A 16042-nucleotide genomic window follows, 5' to 3' on the forward strand; every position below is an offset into this window, starting at 1 on the left:
ATCATGAAAACAAAGCTCAAGCAGTTTTTTTTAATTTTTAACAAGAATGTTGTGGACGTAGCTTTCAAAAGGGAATTGGGTAGGTATTTGAAAAGGAAAAATTTGCAGGGCTATGGGGTGAGAGCAGTGAAGTGGGACTAGTTGGGTGGCTCTTTCAAAGACCTGGCACAGGCATAATAGGCCGAATGGCCTCCTTCTGTGCTGCGAAATTCTAATCTATATGTTAAGAAATTCAATGGGGAATTGCACATTTTAACAGTTTCAGTATCAGTTTCAGTGTCCAATTATGACTCTCATGAGTAATACAACACAGAGTCCAATGTAGAGTAAAGCTCCCGACACGCTCGCAAAAACACAATTTGACCAATTTCTTAGACGAACAGCCGCTATTACACTGATTCCTAGTTTGTGTTTCCCAAACCAGACATTCCTTTGTCTCTGACCGAAATTTCCATTTCATGGTCAATTTGTTGCTGAACTGTGAGCAGTTCTGTTTTGAATACCAACACCCTCCCTGAGCTGAATTGGGACTACTCATAATCATTTCTGTGGAATCTTCACAGCCAGAAAACAAAGACTTGCAGACTTGGATCGATTCGAACCCAAGTGAAGAGGCTCCCTGAATCATGCAGTACTTTACTTAGGGATCTTTATAACAGTTATCTGCCCTCTTAAACAAGAATAAAAGCTTTAAGGTTGGTCTTATTTAGCCCCCAAAAATACAGTCAATCCAGTTTACAGTAAATTCTGTGAAGCGCTTTGAGACGTCTCAACGACATGATAAAGTGCTGTATCAAATGCAAGGATTGTTATTATTTTTTATTGTGTTCCATTTCCAATTTTTGCTAGGAATCAGGGTGGATATGAAAGCCAATACGCTCCTTATCACTGATGAGTCTACAATCAAAAGATTAATAATTGTGATATCATTATATCGTACCAAGAAATAGTAGGAATTATCAATTGAACCCATTATGTTTTAATATATATTTTCTTCACTATGTATAAGAATAAAAGGCAGTCACATTTTTGATTCAGGAATCACATTTGAAATGATTGCAAATTTGGCTACAAAGTAGCCTGTAATATACTTTACAGTGAATCCTGTGAAGAGCTTTTGGACACCCTCGTGATGTGAAAGTGCGGTATCAAATGCAACGATTATTATTTTAATATCATTATAATAGTCAATTATTATTGGACTACAATATAATGCCAAAATGTTAATTCATATATTTTATATGCTTCCTTTATTAATTAAAAACAAGAGTGGAACAAGACTGTAAATAGTATATTACTTTCTATTACACAGGGCATTTGCAATATTACTAAGTCTGAGACATCATGTGCAGTACAAAATGTCTAAGCGATCCTTCGAAATGCTGTATTCTGTCAATAAAACATGGTATACTGATCGCACTGTGCCCAAATCCAGCGCTGGTAAAGTCTCATATTAAAGGTTGCTGAAATTTACCCTTGTTATTTGGTGATAATTCCTCCTGCTGCTTCTCAGCTGCCTAAACCTAAAATAATTTTTCATCAATCATTCATGGTATTTTTGCTAGTCTAATAGTAAGTCATTTATTCATTATCAATGTTCAGATCTCCTGACTGCTGGAGAAATGCTGTCAAATTAGGACCAAAGAAACATAACAAGCTGGTTTCAGAACAAGATTCTGGCCAAAATGATCATTGTTAATGACAGGAATGAGTAATTAGAATGAAGAAATGACTGCAGATGTATTTCAAACTCTAGCCTCGGGTATTCAGGTTTAATACTCATAGACTAAATAAATCATTATCCCGTATTTGGGCTGTTTAAAGGCAAAGAACTCTTCAGATTTTAAGATTATTTCTCATCGAAATAAATACTCCTTTATTCTCTCCTTTTATCTGGATCCCTGTTCACTTCCTTTCAATAAAATAATGCACTGGAACCAAACTCCCTCCATTTCAGTACTTCAATCATCTTTACCCTTAGCTGTTGTTATATTCAGAAGTCTGTGGGCTTTTTCATTGCTCAGCAGTCCAAAATACTTAAGGGTGTGTAAAAAAACACACGATCCTGACAGCCACTGTTTGAGGTTTCTACAGCATTGATTAGAACAAATGTTAGCAGCACCAGTTTCCCTCATGTGGTTTTCACCCTGTGCTCATTAACGCGATATTAAAAGTTCCACAAGCTGGTGCTTCACTCATATCATTAAGACTGAAAGCAACGAGCAGCAAACAGGAATGTGGCAGAAAATAAAATGTAATAAAAAAAATCAAATCGCTCTAATTAACCCTTTTGAAGACTTTAAGACCTGATCAGACATCACCAACTCTCTGCCTTTCATCTGCAAAGATGATTTCCTGCTAACGCTGATTTGATAGTCTCAACGACATTTCATGAACTACATAGAAACTAAAAATGGTGGCAATTTACCGGGTACAACTTTGCTGCTCATATACCACTGTGATGGTTAAGGTTTGAAAAACCTCAAGGCCACAAAAATGTAAATTTACTTCTCGTAAGCTTCCTCTCTGATCACAGTATAGGCTCATTATTGGGAGCCAACAGTTTGTATGTTAGAATGCTGCATGCATGCGGCAACACAAAATATCTTAATTACATAAAACCTTCTTCAACTGAGTCTTACAGACACCTCCCCTCTCTCCCTGGCTGAGTGTCAAGTTCCGTCATTGTTAAGTTCTCCGAGATAAGCTACCCTGCTTGAAGGGCACTGTAATAAATGCAGGTTGTTGTTGAAAAGTTGAAAGCCATGGTCCACTCGTGCTGTTACCAGGGAATGACTTCTTAGACTGGAGAGAATCAGATGACATTTAGCTTACCAGAAATTCTGGACACCACAACCAGACCATGGATTCCTAGAGAACCTTATGCCATGGATAGATAACCTCCCAGAACATCAGGACATTGGATGCCTCTTCTCCCATAGCTCAAAGGAAATTGCAAAGCAAGAAAGCACGCACACTCGGAACATGAGGAAATGAAGTAACATAGTCCTATGCATGTATACTTCTCCACTAATCAATGACTGGAACAAGTTGCCAGGAAGAGTGTTTAAGGCCAGGGCAATGGAGGGCCAAAGTGTCTTCTTCAATCAAACCAATCTTGTGATCTTGTGAACATGCCCAACAAAACTGATACCTTGGGGACATAGGTGTACTACAGGGGTTGAGACTGAGACCACAACCTACAAGACCACGATCCATTCAACAGGTGGATGTTATTAAACCCCCAACAGCCAATGTGCTTAATGCTATTATACTGCATGTTTAATGTTCTCACCAGAAGGAATAAATAAACTAAATAAATGTATGGAGGAGCAGGTCAAATGGGTTGAGTTCTGGCTACTCCTGTTTGCGACAATAGAGAGAGAGCCTCTGTGAATCTCCAGGATGGCCACACGACTTAAAGCTCTGTGTGTGGGCAGTTTCTGACTCCAGTGAGGTCAGTGTTGTTTACCTGGACCCGTCTTGAAACTTTAAGAACATAAGAACATTTGCTAGGCGAATGAAGTCCAGTTCGCCTTCCACCATCCTGGCTTGACATATTGTGTTGAATAAGGGATAAGTCTCCTTAACGAGTCTTTATTGATCCAGAATTACCGAAATATTAAAAATGTCATTGAGTTCAGAACAATTCAGCTTCCAAAAATACTTTGAGACTCAATCGTGTGAAAAAAACTAATAAGTTTGAACTTATTTTCCAAGTGAGGGTGGGCAGGATTATATTTCATTCTGCGGGATATTAACAAGTAAGTACCAACACTTTAATTATCAGTTAAATATCCATTAGTAGCAGTGCTTTATGACTTTATGACAGTTGCTGCAAATGCTAAACAGTGCGTCACGAATAATTATCAAATTTCACAAATCATGGAAGAAACAAAATATCCTCATCAGCCTTGAACCTTCCTTTGTTTATTTCTCTCCTTTGTTGGTTTGTTTGAAATGCGTCGATGGGGCAAGTTGGGTTGAAGGAATTGTCCGGTTTGAACAAGTGGGGAGCAGAGCTAACGTAACTGTGTCTCAAGCAGAAGCCATTCCCCCCAGGTTAATGATCAGAGGCCGTACAATTATGGTGACGGTGAGCTTACTGCTCCATTAGCTGCAGGCAATATCAGGTTACTGTCCACACAGCTGGTCCCGCTGGGCACCCTCAGTGCTTAACACTCCTGTGGGTATTTCATGTAAATTGAGTAGTAATCACCACGTTCTTTTGCTTACTGTTATGCTGCCGTCCGCAGACATGTGGATGGGTAAGGAACAGGCAAGTTGCGTGCCATCGACACACTTCACCACCACGCCATGCAGAAGGATCAGCTTTTGTCATCAATGACGGTAACTGTTGTCTCAATGTACGGTAAGTAAGCACTCTCGAGTGTGAACTGTCATCACACAACTGATAGCCACATGTACTGTATATAGCAATCATAATAATAATAATCCTTGCATTTGATATAGCGCTTTATCACATCTTCGAGACGTCTCAAAGCGCTTCACGGAATATACTGTAAAGTGAATTGACTGTAGAATTTGTGGGCAAAACGCGGCAGCCAATTGCGGACGGCAGTGTCCAACAAACAGTGGATTGAGTGACAACATTATTGTTATTANTTTTTTTAAGGGATCTGCAAATCAACTAACAAAAGGTTTCCTATGTACTGCTGGGTAAACAGAGGCATGTGGAGTAAGGAAACTTGTCTAAGTTTACGCCCCTGCCCGGGAATCAAACCCGGGTAGTCTCGCTTGCGAGGCGAGTTCTCTAACCAATACACTGCAGAATTTCTCAATACCATGTAAGTGCAAGACTCCATGCCTACATGTAACCAAAATCCTGGGCTGGAACCAACATAAATTCAAGCCAAATCAAGTGGTGCACGGAAGCGGAATCTGTTTCTCAAGGGTGTGCTTCTGTGCTTCTCTTTGGCTCCTGAAGCTGTAATCTCAACATAACATAAGATACAGAACGGTGTCAAGGGCAACTTGAAGTTAATTGCATCACAATTAAACACCCCTAAAAGCACTAGAAGAAACACGTAGATATAAGATGGGCTTTGCCTCCAGTAAGACACAGAACTGCAGCTATTATTTTCCCAGCTCGCAGAATATTTTTGAATTTTAATCGAAATAAGAAATACAGTGATTTGGTCCAAACGTTTCACCATTATTGGATGTCTCCCAACCATAGTAGGGAGCATTAGGTGTAAAATGGCTGATTCCTGTTGGCAATTAATTTAACTATATGATTCATGCCTCCTGACAGGAAATAGCTTGTGTAGAAATTTGGATCTGACTTTTTTTTTCTGTGCTGTGAGGCCTTGCCGTACTTCTCAGGGAATATACTCCAATAAAGAGGACATGGGGTTTAAGAGTTGCAAAGAGAGATTTCAGGGTAGATCTCAGGAGATTTTTTTTACCCAGGAAGATTGATTGAGACCAAAACACTGGACTCATTTTAAAAAAAGCTTGATGCTGTGATGGGAAGACAGTAGGGTGGCTATTCTGGAAGGATGAGATCCAAAATGGCCTGAAATGCTTTCTTCATCCAAACCCAATCTCATAAGCTTGTGGACTCTATTAATATGAATTCAGACAATCTCCAGAATGAAGTTTGGAGAGTGGAGGCAGATAGACTGAAAGCCTACCCGCCGATGGTGGGGTGGGTGGGGCAAGGGACATGATGCAAGCCCAAATTACTCCTACTTGCTGACTGAAGGGATTGGTAGGGTTTGAGTAGATGGCAGAGGTAGGGTGGGGAAAGAGTGTGAAGGGATTTACTGAGAACAAGGACCTTGAACTCAATCCATTTATTCATTAATACAGTACAGAGCATCATGAAATGTTCATAATGTGAGAATATGTGACCCATATTGGTTGTAGATAACCAGACTATGATTTGACTACATTGATTGACGTGTCAATGCACGATCAAGTCTGTGCTCAAAGCATTGGCGTGACAGGAAATATTATTCCCTTACTTAACAACTCACAAACTGAAGTCAGATTTCAGCTGAATTCTTTCTCCTGCTTTAGCACCCAACTGCACACCTCAGCATTATTTTATTGCAACTCTCGGAGGTTGAATCAGAGTGGCTCTGTGTAAAACCATCAATACCGACAGGGCACGAGCACTTTCCAGATTATAGCAGATAATAACATTTCTAGTAATGGGACCTGAGGGGGAAGGAATGTAAATGTATTTCAGGACCTACACAATAAATTTGACTGAGATGGTTTAATCTCAGATTTCCTGCATTCCGTCAAATTACCTAAAAATCCTGTATTGTAGTGGTTAGAGCACTCGCCTCGCAAACGAGACGTCCTTGGTTCGATTCCTGGGCAGGACGTAAGTTTCCTTACTTCACACGCCTGTTTACCGAGCAGTAAGTAGGCACCTGGTTGTTAGTTGATTAGCGGATCACTTTTCCGGGAGTAACAATCGCTTAAAAAAATGTAAAAGTGGGAAAAAATGGTCACTCAATCCACGTCTGTTTGTGGGATACTGCTGTGCGCAATTCATTGCCGTCTTTTGCCCATACGACATACAGTCACTATACAGTATATTCACTCTACAGTATATTATGTGAAGTGCTTTGGGACGTCTCGAAGACATGATAAGGCGCTACATTGAATGCAAGGTTTGTTATAATAATAATTATTAATTAACTTATTTATTTTATTTAGCATGCTTTCGCCCACATCATTATTATTATTATCTGTGATTTCTTGTAAAATAACAGAACTCTGGGCTCCAGGGTTAGTGTGAATCTCCTACTGAGAAGTAAATATGGAGCTGGGCTGTGATTTTATTTGGACTGTGCTATCTATTTTGATGCTGATTTTAAGAGTACCCATTGACACAGATTGGCTTTGCTTATCCCCAATTTAAAATCTCGCAATCGCTGTACTCAACAGACTGCTGCCTATCAAACCGTTTTACTTCCAGGAAAAGCAGCCGTGTTTCTGAACTGTCTGAGGTTTCTGATCCTCTGTGAATGACATTAATCAGCGTGCCAAGATGCTGTCATCCCATCTACAAAGAACACTTATACCGTGTAAGTGTCAAGATAAAGAATAAAGCTTCAGTCATTCCAGTTAAACAATACTGGGGTAAGCTTGGTGCTGATCATATGTGTAATTACTGCACCATTAGTACAAATTATACTTGCCTTTTTAATTTTTTTTACATGATCTGGCTTACCTGAGCTCTACGATCAAACCTATCAGGCTGACTTTTTGTTGCATCCTCCTGGTTCCCACCCTCCCTTTCAATGCCTTTTTCATACTAAAATGTCAAGTTGAAAATATTTTATTTAGCGTGCTTTCGCCCACATAATACACAGTCAATTCACTTTACAGGATATTCTGTGAAGCGCTTTGAGATGTCTCAACGATGTAATAAGTCATTATATATAACAAATGCAAGGATTATTATTTTTCTTTCTAATGACCTTCGCCATACATTTAGCAGGTTTGTATAATTATTTTCACAACTGCCTGCTTTCAAATTTGCTTTTCTATTTTTTTAAAAATGCAATGAGTCCAACTGTTATGTTTTCTAATGTTCATTAATGAGTGTCATTAGTGAATGTTGGCTGGAAACTCCGTTATCCATTGACTCTGACCTCTTCCCACCAGCTGCCGCAAATGCACACAACCAGCAGAGGGTGTTGAAGGGGAACCTGGAGCGGGAACCCTGGCTGTTTTTACCCTTCCTAACCTTGGAATGGGGGCAATTTACACGACTCATGAAACTAAGATGGGCAAATTCACCACAGACCAGGATTCAAACCAGCTATCTCCTGCGTCTGTAAACCGCAGCTCTAACCATGACGCTCTCGGTGCAGCCCCTAAAATAAAGCTGCTTTTTTTCAGTGATTGAAAGCTCAAGTACTGATGAATAGAGAAACTTAGGGGAAATGCCATTGTGTGTTGCATCAACATGACACTATTGTTACAAAGATGGTTCCTACGTCTTTCAGATACTCAACTTCTGCAGAAAGAATACACAAATCTACAAAAAGAAATACAAAATACACAGTCAAATCACTACAGTATATCCTGTGACGCGCTTTGAGACGTCTCAACGACATGATATGAGATGAGATGCAAGGATTATTATTAATTACTAAAGGTAATGGTTTCCTTAATCCGAAGAGGCTTCAGAAAAATAAATGACCAACTTTGTTTTAAAAAATGAATTGGTTACAATTTTGGACAAAGTCAGAATGTCATCTTTCTTTAAAAGAGACCATTACTACTTGGAAAGCTACTGTCAACATAAAGCAATTACTTTATCTTCTTATGTATTCCACAGTGTTTTCGTTTTCAACACATCCAGTTCTCATCTGCTTGCAAGAAAAGCCACTTCACTGAGCTCTGCAGAGAAGCCTTAAAAATGGTAGCTATTCTCTAAGGATAGGACTATGTTCAAAACTAAATGCTGTGGATATATAAAGGGGTAAGTAATTTATATTGTCAGTACTTTTCCCTACAGTAACATTAATTAGCTAACAAAAATTAATAATTGGCAGAAACCTTCTGAGTATGCTATCAATCAAGCTATATTACTTCGAGACATGGTCATTCAGTGCAATATTTATAAAAAAGACAATTTCGAATGAAAAGAAGGAGTAGACTTTTGCGAAGGGGGAAGAAAAAAAGAGACAGGAACGCGTCAGGTGCAATAAATTCAACGGGAAACATTTCCCACATTGATAAAAGGCAGAAATGATGGTTCAGACGTGGAACACGAAACTTATGACAATAAGTCGAAAGAAACCCAATCGCACTGAGTGGAGAGAAAGCAGAGACAGGCAGCTGATAGAGAAGGAGATGAATTCAGACAATGTTGGAGGATACATGTTATCCTGTGGTTGTTTGTGTTTTGCAGACAGTCGCCCTATGTTACTGGTCTGGCTGACAGGGGCATTGATAACTGCGTGTAACTGTGCAACTGAACACTGTCGTGCATTTTACATGGCATTTATCCCAGAATGGAGTCAGGCTGTCTATCCATTATCAGTCCAGAATGAAAGCACCTAAGTCTAATTTGAATGTAGGACTTGGGAACGGCGAGTACTGCATATCACTTTATTGGCATATCATATTGACTTTCTGATAATGTTCTGAAGCTTGCTGGGCAAGCAAGAGAATGGGGCTTTTGGGTACAAATTGTGGCGTCAATATTCAACCAGCAAGATCAATTTTTTTTTTAACTTTTTACTAGTAACAGAAGAAACAGAAACGCCATGCAGTAATCTGCCACGTATTGCTTCTCCCGAAGTTGCATAAGAAATGAACAAAGCGCAAAAATTTCTCATATAAAATCAGGCTTTCTATATATGAAGAAATAAGTGCAGCTTTTAACTCTGTCTTTGTGCCGTCTCTTTGTTGTGCTGACACACACATTGCACAATGTGCCTTAGCACATATTTTGTCTGCAGTCTAATGGAGGTTTGATATTCTACCTGGATTAATGCAATCTGTGTTCAAGGATCTTCTAATTGCTAATTGTTTGTAAAATGTTTTTTATGCTGCAAACAATGAACTGCAAATCTGCCAATCAGCAAGTGCAAGACTTAGGTTCCCAGAAACAAACATTTTGGTTAAAACTATGCCTGGATTCCTGGATTTTGCTGGTTTGAAGCTTAATTGTGATATAAAAACCTTGGAAAATGTCAGCTGGATTTGAGAAACATACACGTGACAGTCGTCTCAATCCACGACTGTTTGTAGGACACTGCTGTGCGCAATTGGCTGCCATGTTTCGTCTACAGTCAATCCACTTTACAGTTTATTCTGTGAAGCCCTTTGAGACGTCTCAACCACATGATCAGGCGCTGTATCAAATACAAGAATTATTATTAATGCACGCGATTGCAGGAAAAATGAATGCAGTTTTGCCATTTGTTTGTTATAACCAGGATGGCATTAAGGATCACTTAATAATAATAATAATCCTTGCATTTGATATAGCGCTTTTCACGTCGGGAGGACGTCCCAAAGCGCTTCACAGAATATACTGTAAAGTGAATTGACTGTATATTTGTGGGCGAACGCGGCAGCCAATTGCACACAGCAATGTCCCACAAACAGTCGTGGATTGAAAATGACCAATTTATTATTGTTTTTGTTTTTGGAGGGATTATTATTAGGCTCTGTGTGGAGTAAGGAAACTTGCCCAAGGTTTCGCTCTCTGCCTGGAACTGAACCCAGGTCTCTCGCTTGCAAAGCGAGTGCTCTAACCACTGAGCTACAGGACTCCACTTGGGATTGGGTTGAACAGTGGTCCACGATGCTGTGAGAAAAATCAAGCGCAGACTGTGATTAGAGAAAACGTGCCAATATTTTAAGTAAAAAGGAGGTTAAGCAAATGTGAAAAGGTGTGTGGACAGTGATACCCACCACCAAGAGGGCATTTGTCTCACCACTCAATTGAAATCCCTACAGAGAATAAGCAAGATGATGCAGAAGGGGATATACTCACTTGCCTCCCAGTGATGAATTCCACTTTTAAACGTATGTGCCACTCAGATTATAGTCTATAACACTTGCTTATTAAATCCCACAAAAGAAAACTCCAGTTAATGAGCAATATGTAGGCATTTAAGCGTGCACATCTTTCCTAAATTCACATTCCCAACACTAGCACAGTCCATCTTTGGTTAAAACTAGCAAAAAATGTTTTTTTTTTTTGGTTTAGTCCTTTTAAACTTCACCTCATCGTCTATTGCACAGCGGGATGAGGCAACCAGTGAGGCAGGACGGACCGATCTTTAAATCGCTTGTTTGTAAATGCATTTATAATTCACACCAATTTGTACTTGAGGCAAAAAAAATGCAATCCAGCGGGTTTCAGAATGGCAGACAATGTAATAGTAAGCCTTGACATGTGGCGCACAAGCACAGACTACTTTTGAGGCAAACAGAAAACGAATTTAGCACTTAGCCAGGAAAGATAAAGATTATAAGCAGCTTTACACTCAAAACAAACCATAATCTTTACTTCTTTCATCCTGCTCCCTCAATTATTATATCACCCGAAAGCATATATTCATGTTTCGCACTCAGCCACTCTATGCACAGGAAGTGGTGTTCAGATGACTTCTTGTAAACCTGTAATTTTACAGCATTTGACATAAAGTGACATAATTTATATCATCACGTTAAAACGTGAGTGCCCCAATAGGTGCACAATGATCATGCGACATCATCCCTGCCAGCAAGTGACTTTACATCCACTGTGCCTCTGTGCTTGAACGTGAACCATTAGGGACAGTGCTGTCTGACATTATATCTTCAGGTTATCATTATAATTTTTACCAGATCGATTCCTCTCGACCACAATGATGCTTTGGGGCATCTGTCACTGTTAGGAAGTGATTGACCAATGGGTATCATTAGAAATGGTACTCTTTCTGTTTCTCAGGCTCCCTGTCTCCTGTGACCTTTCACATAGGAACCAGCTGGAGCTGGAAGATATTTAATTGAATGGAGTCTTCAGATGTGTTTTGGTTTTGGAGGGGGTGAGCGCAAGATGCTGCAGTAGGAAAAAAAAACTTTCTATGACCTTCAAAGCCTAATTGATAGGCTTTTCATAGACCTTGTTTGAGATTTGCTTCTGGTCCCTGTTGTTCTGTAGACCCTCAGAACTCCAGGAGAGGCACGGAGTCAACAGTAGGAAGCAGGTCCCGAGTGACTTAAGAGCAATCAATACCAGCCAGCAGTGATGGTGAGCAATAGTCACTCACTACCTTTCTGAAGCTGCATTAACAGGCAGAACTCATCCTAATTTCCCAGGCCTCTCTCATTAATCTGAGCAAAAAAGACATGAGATGCATCGAGCAACACTTCTAAAAAAAAATGTAGTTCAGCTGAGTTAGAGAGAGAAGAAAAAAAATCGAAGTATGCAGCCGGCAGCAGAAATCAAACTACTTCCCCCATGTTTGTTTAGGTTTTATTTTCAAAATAAGATACCCTTATGGAATAAACAGATTACGGGTGGTTTCGAGAAGAGACAAAAGGCTTCCACAAATCTCCGCTGAATTAAATATGTGACAGGGGAGATGGAATGAAGGAAGCTCATCCCTTATTGTCTTTGAGAGCAATTTAATTAGGCATTAGCCCCATGTGTACAGGGGGAGTCTCTGGGCTGCTTTCTAGTTTCTCTGAAGGATGTGGCCTTGGACACACAGAAAGGATTTTTAAAGGATCATGTAAGAAGATCAACAGATAAGCAGCTAATTCTGTGTACTTAGGGAGCAAATGATTGAGTGCACTCCCCCTGGAATACTCCGGCTGATGGGATGAAAAGAGGAGGGTAGAAAGATCTTAAAGTATTTCGGCATTAATGCTGATCACTAAAATTAAAGATTTATACTGTTTGATAGGGTTTCCAGACTGCAGCCGGGCACAGAGTTTTTTTTTAAAAAAAAGGATTTCTTTTGAGCTCGGCCCATTTCAGAAATTTTCATCAGAAACCACTTTTGAACTAATTGGAGTCTGTGGATAGGAAACCTCATTTTTGGTTCAAATCAATTTTCTGAAAATGTCATTTGATTCGGGAAATATGAGTGATATGCCTGATTTCTTGATAAGAAATGAAATGAGCTGTTGTCCTTCAGGATATCATAGACTTGAAATGGGGGATTTTATGGTTAATGCCATCTGATAGAAATGTCCTACTTTGAAAGGAGAAGTCCATCAGCCCGAGGGAGATGGTAGAAAGAACGAATATTTTTTTTTAATCTACAGCTGCACCTTTTGCTACATGTGCAACAAATACAGATTTTTTTTCTCTCTCTGCAAACGATTAATTGGAAGCAGCAATCAGTTTACTGGCTGATTAATGGGGTGACAAGACATATCAAATATTTAATATATTGTATTGATATTAGCTGATGATGTATTATTTGACTGGTCACAACACAGCGGAAGCCATTAAAATGCAGCAGAACAGCGAAAGCACGCAGTTTTATGTTTTTTGAGTGTCCGTTAGCTGTGCACTGAAAAGACACATAAATACAAGTTACATATGAATTTTTATACTGCTGGCAGCAAATTTTTGATTGACTTCATTCACATGCTTTCATGGGTATGTCCCAGTGTATAAAGAATAATGTACACACATTCTTAGTTTTCTCCACTTTTCGCTTTCAGTCTCTTCTAGATGGTACGAACTCCAATTTTCTGCATGAATACAGTCAGTGTGACTGTGGAATTAACCTGGAGGAGGAGCAATTTGAATAGGATGAACCAGACAAGCCTTTTTCCCTCCCCCACAAGATGGAACCTTTCACTTCATTAAAACCATCTCGCGACAATCCAGAATTGTTTAACCCCGACACGCTGAACCATCCATGACTGAGTCACAAACAGACCAGTGCTCACATCTCCAGCTATCTGGTTCAGGGTCCACCACTCAAGCCTCTTAAACTTTTGATCTGTACCATTGAGTAGAGAACAGCAGATGGTTTCTAATAATCCTTGCATTTGATATAGCGCCTTATCACGTCTTCTAGCTTTGATGATTTATCAGCCACAACTCCTATTTTTCCTCTCTCCTGCCCTCTTCCTCTGGCTCCTCTTATTTTGTCATTCCTGACCCACCCACCTCTATTTTCCAACCTTTGATGACACAATCCATGAGTGTGTGTGTGTGTGTGTGATCTTGCTGCTGTAATAACTATACACCACTTATAGATATGTGCCCGCAGTTACTGACAACCAACCTCTGAAACATCAGGAAAAAACTACTCAGTGGGATTCTCAGTCCTTACAACTTAAGGGAGAATGAATTATGTTTGCCAGCAAATACCTAAGCAAAGATACACCCCACAAACATCCACTTGGGGGTGGGGGTGGGGGGGGAGAGCAAAAGGAGGATGGTGACCTTGATCCATAGGAACAGGAGTAGGCTATTCAGCCTCTGAAGCCTATTCCGCCTTTCTATTAGATCAGGGCAGTCCTCCATTCTATTATATCGTGGCGATCCCCTTGATATTATTTCCTTTAGTCAACAGTCAATCGGAACCAGGTTGTTGATGGCAGATCGATTTTCCGGGTGTAATAATCCCTTCAAAAAAATAATAATATAGTTAATCCACCAGTGTTTGTGGGACATTGCTGTGTGCAATTAGCTGCCTTGTTTGACCCACAAAACATACAGTCAATTCACTTTACGGTATATTCTGTGAAGCGCTTTGAGACATCTCAAATATGTAATAAGGCGCTATGTCAAATGGAAGGATTATTATTATTCGTGCCTAATTGCATTCAAGCCTGATCCTGTCTTCATCCATCATCTGCAAACGTACCCCTTTCAGCAAGGATTACTGGATAATTATCAGTAGCAAACACCCTAACTATACACACCTCCTTTCCCCATTAACGCCCAACCCCCCCAAGGCAGTAGCAGCCTTACTACTGTCTGAGTTGAGAGGTTGAGATCAGAAACTCTTGACACAATTTGTGAATGAAACCTGAGACCTTCCTGATCTGTGCAGTTCAATATTTCTCCACAACACCTTTATCCATTGAGCCACTAGCAAAGCCCCGCTGGACTTTTTAGTACCTAAATTATCAACCAATATTCAGACATTCTCGATCAATTCCCCAGTCGGCTCAACAAAATAGCAGCTAAAATACCCGATGCCGCCTTTTCATCAACTAATCCAGTGTTATTCATTAAACCATCAAAACTCACTGACAAACATGTCAATAGCAGATTTGTCGACTTCCTGTGCGCAGTAAAACGTTTCCTGTTCATTTCACTGTTGTGTTTCTGAGAGGACATTATTGTGTTAGCAAAGTGAGTGCAATTGGATAAAGCAGAGGGAAGATTCAGCCTCGAACTCCATTTGCCAGTAAACAATGAGATCATTTTAAAAGCTTCATTACAGCAATGTTTCGATATAGCAGTATATTTGTCTTGACTTACCTAACGTGGGATAATTATGTTTTATTAATCCGAGTGAGAATGAATCTACAAAATATTGAAGCACTGTGCCTTGAAGCCTGTGAATTATTTTAACTGGCCACATGAATGACATTAAATTTGACCTTTCAGGTAATCCGCCTAATCCTTTAATCCCTTTTGTAACCTATGCATCTCATTTGCTGCGCTTGACATTTTATTTTCACTGGTTCTAATATGGCTGACTTGAAACCATACTTTATCAAATGTACATGATAACCAACAGAAAACAACAGAATCCACAGCTTGTTCTATGAATGAGCAAGACTTCACTATCCATGAGTAACAGTGATATACGTTCAGGTTACATGATACATTGCACGAAATCAACCCAAATATTTACATACAGTATATGTGCTTTTTGTGAGAATCTTTCTGCAACGTTATATGAAACAGTAAAACAGTAATGCTGCCTTCGTGGGACTGGGTGTGAGGCTGGTTGTAGTTAATGAATTAGCATTTCGCAGTGCCAAAGAATCACTTGATTAGAGACCTTTTTCAAATTAAAACACAACATATGCTACTGATTTAGGGGAAAGAAGTTGCTTAAATTCAAGAAAATTGATGCATAAATGAACAGAACAAAAAATTAGCCATTTTTCCATGAAGTAGGAATTTCTTAGCCATCTATTGCTGTACAAACTTTGTGATAGTATTGAACTATCAAGAGCTGAAAGTGAGCCATACATTAATGTCACTCACTGACATACTTCACCCACTTCATCAATAGATACAGAATACACATAACATTACTTATTGTTTTGAAGCGGTTATTTTATTTAACCTGGAGAAAGGAATAGAAGGGTATGGGAGAGGGGATTAGGAGGGGTTGGGGTTTGTGCAAGAGCATAATCACTGGCACAGTTGACAGAAAAGACCGTTTCACACTGTAAAGTTCTGTATAACTCTGTGTATTGTCAATTGTACTGTTTTCATAGGGAACCACAGCAACAATTTGCACCAGTAAGGCTCCAGAAACAGTCTTGAAGTGAAGGATCAATTAATCTGGTGGATTGTTGGCCAGAACATCAGGAGAAATTCCTTTTTGTGTTT

This window comes from Callorhinchus milii, unplaced genomic scaffold (genome assembly GCF_018977255.1).
Source record: "Callorhinchus milii isolate IMCB2004 unplaced genomic scaffold, IMCB_Cmil_1.0 Scaffold5, whole genome shotgun sequence".
Lineage (NCBI taxonomy): Eukaryota > Metazoa > Chordata > Chondrichthyes > Chimaeriformes > Callorhinchidae > Callorhinchus > Callorhinchus milii.